The sequence below is a fragment of the Ambystoma mexicanum genome, chromosome 5q (assembly GCF_040938575.1).
Source record: "Ambystoma mexicanum isolate Mex_15411 chromosome 5q, UKY_AmexF1_1, whole genome shotgun sequence".
NCBI classification, from domain to species: Eukaryota; Metazoa; Chordata; class Amphibia; order Caudata; family Ambystomatidae; genus Ambystoma; species Ambystoma mexicanum.
The window spans coordinates 767,408,525-767,418,193 of NC_090933.1; positions in this window are offsets into that span (position 1 = coordinate 767,408,525).

Genomic DNA, 9,669 nt, shown 5'->3' on the forward strand with positions numbered 1-9,669 from the left:
AATTTCTTCAAAGACTCCCCAGTTACCTCCCGAATACCTAGAATACCAAGATGTTTTCTCACCAGAGCAGTAAGATATATTGCCAAACAAATTACCTCACCGTTCACATGAGAGAGCAAAACAGACACAACAACTGCAGCTGTAGACAGCCCAGCAAAACCACTAATGCCTGGCGAACTGGAATATGTTCACAGCTTTGCAAGGAAATGGAACTCACCAAGGTTCCATGTCACTATGAGGTAATATACTGTACCCCTTTATCAGTGAAGGTAAAGGGAATGAGATACTGGGTAAATTTATCAGACATAAGAAAAGCTCACAACAGTGTGACACCAGAAACGTCACAAGAAAATGAAGGAAAATGAAGGAGAGGCGGCAGTGCCTTAGAAAGTATATCAGAAAACACAAGAGAAGTAAAATGGGCAGAACATTTAAAAACTTGAATGTAAATTTACAGAATAAGATTAGATGTATATAATCTAAAGTGTACATTGTTATGTGAAAACAATTTTTTCTTGCCGTCCCACAATTCCATACTTTCCCTGTTTCTCCACTGATCTCACCTCTTATTCTAAGCTCAACCTTTATTAACCCCCATCCCGTTATACCCCCTTCCATAGGAGCTACGATGATGGAAAGAACGCCGCTTGCAGCAGAGCAAAATGAGATAGATAGCAGTAGGAATGAAATAAGTGCCACTAGGGCATATAAATATACTTGCGGCTTGCACTTTACAGCCATTATTTTTTCCGATTTACCACCTGAAAACAATGAACGTATACAAACCATCAGGTACCACAGATAGGTGGTCCACAAGGTCATTAGCTAGAGGCTGATCTAGTATGTCCAGTAGAAGGAAAAGGCAATTGCAACAGTACAAATACGATGCGTATCATGGGTTGGGGTTGGATAAGGTAGAAGACCTCTGCCATCCGGACCAGTCTAACAAATGGTACTCGCTATGAGCACCACTGGGAGTTAGGCCTTAAATGGTAGCTGCTATGCATGTTCACTGATACCGCATGCGTCAGGAACGCCTAAGGTTTTAATGCCGCAAGAAACCCCTACAGCAGTAGCCCAGTGTCTCGTCCACCTCGCACTATGTAGAAATAGGAGCACCTTCGAAGGCACACACAGTGAAACTGCAACTGCTCCCTCCAGATGAGAAAATATGCAAGAACAAACCTGAAGGTACAACTTGTTTTAAGGAACCGTTTTTCTCAATAAAAGGAACAATGTTTGCAGAAAATAAATGGCAGGATGCAACCGTCATGTGTAAAGCTGAAGCACTGTGTGGCTTATCGGACAAGAGACTTCAATGGATGGATGACATATGTGCCCAGACGTGGATTCCACATCACAAAGCTGACATGGTTCACTGCACTTGAAAAACCAATAAAGATCCAACATGAAGAAAAATATTAACAATACTTTCACAGGGAAGTAAAAGTAACCATGGGTTCCAACACACTTTGCAACAGATCCCTCGTCATCCCTGACATGCGAAAAGGAACTGCCGCCCTGATGGACCATTACTGGGTGTGTGGCAAACGGGCATACTTGCACCTCCCGTCATCATGGAGGGGCTACTGTGCTCTGGCAACGCTTTACTCCGCACTGCTGGTTATACCAGAAAAGCATGTCATGGGGGGAATGGTGCCCGACAGACAGCCACTGGCACCCTGACCTACCAGTGAAGATCCCCCCATCTTTGACATACTATCTGAAGACATGTTGCAAGATCCAGTGTCACACAAAAAGAGAGCATCCAAATACCTCTCTAAAGACTCTTACAACCTCCTGGCACAAATTCCTGACGAATATAAACTTTTCAACTTGGCAGAGACATTTTTCGCATCATTAATCCCAAGCATGCAAGCATGAACAAATGTCAAGTGGCTCCAGATCGTCCGCTGGGAGCTTATCCAACTGGCAAATGACACGGAGGAGGGGGTTCAACGTCACCAAGGTGGAACTAAGAGCACTGATACTAATGACAATACAAAATCACTTTGTGTCCGACCTCACAGCTATGGAGGGTGGTGTTTGCTGAAAATCGGGAGTTCATGTTGCACATTTATACCTTCTTCAGATGAGGAGAACGGGACAATGTCACACGTGATAGCAGCAGTGCATGACCTCTGAGTGAGAATGAGGAAAGAGGGAGGTTTTCAGCCAAGTGACTGGCTCAGTGTGGCATTCGACTGGGTCCCTTCATGGCTTGGGATTGCAATGAAAATGCTGGTACCCATCATTGTCTTCCTCCTGTTGATCTTCTGTGTGTGCCAATTCGAGGGTTCGCTGTTGTGTAAAGGCCATTCCTAGTAGTGTGATGATGATGGTGACTATTGGCAATAAAAATAGTAATAAGGTGCATCATGATAATAGAGGAGCCCAGGTACAAACAGGTGAAAGCGATGAGCCCAAATATTGCATGGTGGCAATATATGACACAGGGGACGTGGTTGATAATCTCTATCACACTACTATTAAGCAACCCAGAGATCCTGAAAATTATAAGGAAGTGTGGGCCAACTTGGAGGGGTGTATATACATGACATGCACTCCCGAAGAGTATGCATGGCGTGGGGAAAGTTTGAGAAGTATGTGTAGAGCATGGATGCCCATAAAAGGTACCCCTGCCTGGGATGAAGCAGTAAAAAAGGCTGATGAACCTAATCGTACTGGGGAGGGTATTTGTGCTTTTCGAGTAATAAAAGGGATGAATGTTCGGGGAGTGGTGGTCTTTCCCACCCCCCTTACCATTCCTGCAATGAATAGACGCTGTATATGCTAAAGGGGGGAGATGCTCCACTCTTCTGTCTCCTGCACTGCATACTCTTAGTAAACAAACAAATAACCAAGTCTTTGTCATGGCCTATCAACAACATTTTGTGCTACACCAAACACCATCTTTTACTAGGCCCAAGAATGAGCTCTCGGTAGTCACTGCTCAGTAGTAAGTGTACGTAGCAATACAGGCAAGGATGGCCGCAGCATGGGCAGACAAGAGGCAAGAGCAGTGGGGAGGAGATCAACCATACATGGGACCCCAATGGCAAGGAAGACCCGCAAGGGGACAAGATGGGTCCGGGGACAGAGGGGTGGAGGATATGGAGTGCTCAGACTGAGAGTAGGAGGGCAAGGGCAGTGTTGGTCTTGTGGGAGATGGGGCCATTTTTCACGAGAATGCTGAAGCAGACCAGGGGGGAACTATCAGTACCAACAGCCACAATATCATCAACAGTATGGCCACCCCCACCCAAGTATCCCACACGGCCTTCCCCAAGAGACTTACAAAAGGATGAACAACCAGACAGCAGACCAAAACCGGGCTAGCATATGCTTAGACAGCCTCCACATAATATGCAGTCACGCCCCACCCACCAAAACCAAATGACACATCGCCATGCCAACCCATTTTCTACCACTGCTTATGGTGCGCTGCTCTGTATCAATGAACATGTGTTCTAAGTGAAAATATTTTCTCCTGCCCCGTAACAGACACCCACCCCGATTAGGACAGCCCACAGAGAGCACTTGCGTGGCCAGTCCTATCCACTACCTTACGTCCAGACAAGGAACAACTGGTAGGGGCAGAGATAGGGAACAAACAGTTCATCTTTATGGTGGATTCAGGGGCAGAAAAACCATGTCTATGTGAAGGTGATTTTCTGTTATCTGTCAAAAATCTTGAGATGCAAGGATTCTCTGGGGCTGTGGTCACGGTTCCCTAGACAGAAGATTTGGATGTTAGAATAGGGGGAAACAATACAGGCACCCCTACTGTACCACGTGGATTCTCCTGTAAACTTACTGGGGCAAGATTTACTCAGCAAGCTCAACATGACCATAGCGTTCACAGACAGGGGGATAATATGTTCTACCCCAGGCATGTGCACACTCCGAACAATGCTGCTGATATACATAATAGCCAATGAAGTAACAGTGCAGAAGGTACCCACAAATGCAGACATGTTTATATATGGAATTCAAGTATTAGAGCAGAGCAGTGCCAGAATTAACACAAAAAGAATGGAGGGTGCCCTCTGATTTTGTGTTTCGCCCAGTGGCAACCCCTGAGATGGTGCCTGGTACCTTCTGTCACTCGATCTGCAGGGCGTCCAAGTGTCGTCAAAACACATTGTAGCAATAGGCCTGAACACCCACGGCTGTGAGTTGTGTACAGAGTTGTGTATTGACCAGAATGTACCCTTATGAGAATTAACGGACGAGGAGATGTTCACTGACAACAACACTGATGGGGAGATCATACCGGAAATGTTCATGCCCTGTGATTGGCAAAATACTCATTTTCAAATTCCCAGTGATATTACACATTTTATCACTATTACAATATTCTTTATCAGTTTTTTCAACCCTGTCATTGATACAACTGTTATTCACTGTTCATTTTCATTTTGAGCAGTTTATGATCATCAACATATGTTTCGGTCTTTTTCAGGCACTACAAATAAGGCCCTCGGATTCTCGACCTTCTTCAGGATGTTTGAACAAAGATTTTGTTGTTTCTTTGCCTTATATAGACCGATATGAGTCACTACACCTACACAAAAACATATAAACAGCATTTTAAAACCTATACCTGCATCTTGTCATCCATATTTCTTTTTCATAAACACTACCATTGTGTGCAGTAAGTTTATACATAATTGCCCCCACCTTGACACATCTCCACATATAATATAGGAGATGCATGAAAAGGTGAACTGGAATAAATGCTTCTCTCAGGCCAGACAGTGATATCTTCACCTCTGGCCTATTAAACAAAAAAATGGACGGAATATCCATTATATTTACTCTATTTTTCACTTCTTTATAGCATATTCATATTGTCCTCAACCATTGTCCTCAAATACCTGAAACTCGATATAAATCACGTTCAGGAGTTGCTTCTATTTTCTCGCCATACAACTGGTATGTCTCCTCCTTGCCTGTTCCTCCTACAACATCATAGGAACATGTGTCTATCAATCCTCTGCATTGCATCAAGCCGTTACACATTGGCTTCATTCGTATTAATATTTTACTCTATTGGTCATTTCAGGGGAACTCACCATGTTTTATTCCACACTAGATAACCGCTCTCATGCGGTAGTATTGATGTTTAATTTCTCCAGCGTCATTGGTATTCGTGATTATACACTCTTCACGGGGCACAATATTTCATAATAATATTATTGATATTTTTGTTACACTTCCCCTGCTGCCTTATTAGATATAACTACATTCTGTTTGTTCTCATTATTACTTTCCTAACTTTTTTTCTGCCTGTCTGCAGGATCGCATCATGTATGGTAAGATGGTGGTAACCCTGCATAGTGGCGCCCAAGACCTGTCTGTAAAAACAGACTCCGGTCATCTTTTTTCACCATTTCATTTAGGAAAGGTCCTTCTTGTGTTTGTCTCTGTGCGCCAAACTAGATTTGGTCCCTTTGTTCGTTGGCCTTTGGCGGGCTTCAGTGCTGACGCCCTTCTCTGGTGCCAGGGTTTCTGGGTGGATAGGATGTGAGGGAGGGTCCTAGTCTCCTAGGAGACCTGAATGCACTCTGGCGTGATTGGCCGGCTGGCTATCCGGCAAGGACAGCCACCCTGCTGTGTGAGTGACAGTCAGGCTGGAATGAATGGGGGAAAACTGTTTAAAAGCAGGTCCCTGGGAGTAGACCACTGGAACGAAAGAAACGAAGAGGAGAGGAAGGAAGAGGAGTGCTGCAACTCCTGGATGACCAGTGAAGCCCTGCTGCAGGTCCGAATTGCCTGAAACTCTGATGACAGAGAAGCCCTTCAAGGTTAACTTCTTCCGTTGAGTTTGGTGGGAACAACCAACCTGCAAGCCACCTGGACACCATCCCCATCTGGTTGAATTTTCATCAGAGTGCTGTTGAAAACCGAATAGTCAGAGGGAAGGAAACCATCTTGTGGACTTTAAGGCACTCACACCCTAAACCGACGTCTTGATACAGCTTGTGGTCTCTTCCCAGGGCAGTGCAGGAACCTCCTGACGTCCTCATTCTTGTCCCCACAAATGAAGCTCAGGAACAGCGAGATCTGCTCGAACTGCCAGTAACAACTGCCTCAGCTGCAGCTTTCTTCATTAACAAGGTACTGTGCAAACGTGGTCCGGAAATCTTTTCGGCCATTGAGAAAGTGCGTGAAACTTTCCTCAACTATGAAGGCTTGTCCTTCCCTAAACATTCGTCAAACTTTTCGCCTAGCCACATTCTTCTAACCACTGTGGCAAAGGCTTAACCGTTATATACCAGAACTGTGCTATCCTAAACAAAAGACTCTGAACCATTGACTTTGGCCCAGGCCTATTGAGAAGAATTGCTGGTTGTATGTAATTGAAATTCTTTGCTCTGCCTATGAACGTATTTGGGCTATCTATTCTTATAACCTTGTCTTTTCCCCCCCTTCATTAAGTATCTGAAGTGCCATGTTGCTCCCACTTCATTTTGAAGCTAAACTTGTTCATTTACTTACCGGTTGAGCTGCTTATGCTGGTGAAATGTTTTCTAACTGACTGAGTAAATAAATGTATATTCTTTTACCAAGAAACCTTGAGTAAGTGTATATTTGAATCACTCTATTAGTGGATAGTTCGGATACCTTGTTCTACTGCTCACTCAACTCTTGAAATAAGTCTTGCTGCTTAGCCACTGCTACCACATCACTGTGTAGTACAGGCTTGTACCAAAGGTGACATTGTACTGACACTTGTAGTCTTAATTGCCTGTAGTGTTCCTCAAGGGTACTGCAGGTGATTCTGCCTAACACTGCACCCACACATGTGAGGTACCGTTTTCGTCGGTACACCTGTGGGAACGTGGGAAGGTAGGCCATGTGTTGTTGGAAGTGTTTTCCGGTGGATGAGCAGAGTGAAATGTGCGGAAATTGGTTTTTTTTGGGCACATTTCGGATTTTGCCACAGTTTCTGGGTAATACATTCTGGGCCGATTTGTGCAAGTCAGACCTCTGTGGATTCCCACGGGTATCCTCTTTTCTGAAATGCATGGTGTTCCCTGTTTTCCTTGGTGGCTTGTACACCATAGGCCCATATCTGTATAGTGTTTGTTTCAACAGAATTCCACAAATTCTGCTGTCCGAAAAGACTTGGGGTTAGCCGTGTTTTTCGGCTTTCCCATTGGTGCCGAGGTGGCTGCACCCACACATGTGAGGCACTGTTTTCGTAGGGACACCTGTGGGAACGCGGGAAGGTAGGCCATGTGTTGTTGGAGGCGTGTTTCGGTGGGTGAGTCCAGTGAAATGTGCAGAAATTGTGTTTTTTTTGGCTTATTTTGGACATTGCCGGGGTTTCTGGCTACCACATTCTGGCCCGATTTGCACAAGTCATACCTCTGCGGATTCCCACGGGTGTCCTCTTTTCGGAAATGCATGGGGATCCCTGTTTTCCTTAGTGGCTTGACACCCTAGGCCCATATCTGTATGGTGTGCGCTTGAACAGAATTCCACAAATTCTGCTGTCCGAAAAGACTTGGGGTTAGCCGTGTTTTTCGGCTTTCCCATTGGTGCCCAGGTGGCTGCACTCACACATGTGAGGTACCGTTTTCGTCGGGACACCTGTGGGAACACGGGAAGGTAGGCCATGTTCTGTTGGCGGCGTGTTTCGGTGGGTGAGCTGAGTGAAATGTGCAGAAATTGCGGGTTTTTCTACACATTTTGGACTTTACCAGGCTTTCTGGGTAATACATCCTGGGCAGATTTGCGCAAGTCAGACCTCTGCAGATTCCCATGGGTGTCCTCTTTTCGGAAATGCATGGGGTTCCCTGTTTTCCTTGGTGTCTTGGACACCCTTGGCCCATATCTGTATGGTGTGCACTTGAACAGAATTCCACAAATTCTGCTGTCCAAAAAGACTTGGGGTTAGCCGCCTTTTCGGCTTTCCCCTTGGCGCCCAGGTAGCTGCACCCACACATGTGTGGTACTGTTTTCGTCAGGACACCTGTGGGAACGTGGGAAGGTATGACCTTTGTTGTGTTTGCATGGTTTTCATAATGTTTCCACCCATTTGCTGGTGCCCTTTGTCACACAACCCTTTCATTTCCCAAATGTGCCCTACATTTAGTCGCTGCTTGAGGCACCATACACTTTTGTAAGCTGCACAAGTCACCTACCCTTCACAAGGTTTGCCTGTGCTCTTTCAAAAAATGTATGCTTGCCATTCCTCACCACATTGGCTTTCCTGATTTACACATGCTAAGTATGTCTGTTCAGGCCGTAAGCATAAAACTCCTGTGTACCATGGCTCAGTTGATGGCTTGTGGTATTCCTTGCTTTGTAAAACACTACAGAAAATGTGTGATTTCCTAACTGCAAGAGTTGGGGGAATATATCTGAGCATTGTTTTTCTCAAAAATTATAGAAGACATTGCTGTACCAGGCCAACCATGTCATTTTCCTGCTTTTTCTCCAAACTATGGAATCCTCCCCTACCTAGTTGTTGCCTGACCTGCGCAAATTACCCCTTCCTAAACTTGGAATATTGTCTACTTTTCAGAAATGTATGCCTTTCTGTCCTCCAATTCAGCTTTCCTACCCTTTTCTTCCATTCCGTCCACGCATGTCCAATTGCCAAAAATTGCCATAATCGCCTACCTCTCTCAAAATGGTTGATAACCACATCAAAATAATGTCTTTTTGTTTCCACACAACCTGTTCTTGAAAGCCAGGAAATTGGGGAATTCAGCACAGCAAACCATTTGTTCCTAGCTCTTACAAGGAAAAAACCACAGGCTTCTTTGTACATCATTTTATTGGCCTTTTTTGAAAACACCCCAAAATGTTGCCCTTTTTGGTTATTTTCTCTCACCCTCCTACAGCAACCTAGGTTTCCTGGGTGATGTTACGGCCGCCTACATGTGGGAAAAAAAGGGGCCAAATTTGGCCGAGATATCTCATGTAATAAAAAAGTTACAAGGCATTGAATGGCGACATACCCAAATCGCCAAAAAAGGCATTGACACTGGGAGGGAAAACCCATGGCAATTCAAGGGTTACATTCTTGCCTTCCCAACCAATGAGTAGTCCCTTTGTTTCTTCAGCAATCTTGGGCTGCAGCACTATTATGAAGGCAGAAACTATAACTTGCTGTGCAATCACTGCTGCATTGGGGAGTCCCGACAACTGATCAAAACATTGTTTCAAATTCTCAAGATAATCAGCTGGGCTTCTCCCCTTTACTTTGCTTAAAGCATTTATTTTGGCCCAATCTGTTTTCTTGGGGCAAATATCCGTAATGGTGTAATTTAGCCTCTCAGTGAAAGCCTTCAAATCAAATCTATAGGGATTCTGCAATGCCCAGTTTCTTCTTTGCTTCAATAAAGGGGATGTTTTACGGCGAATGGAAGCTGCTAACAATTGATTTACCACAGCACAAGCAGGGTTATAGCAGTCAATCATTTCTTCTAACTCTTCTTGAAACTTAACAGGGTGTTCACAGATTTTAGGAAATTTTTGCACAATGTTGAATAGATCAGTAGAGCTCCATGGCACATGCACAGTCACTATCGTCACATTGTGCACTGCAGTGTGAACTCAAGGGGATGTACTAGGGGAACCCTTCAAGGTTTCATATACAATAGTTACACGTGAGGTACCAAAAATATTGGTAATCGGCAATATCACACG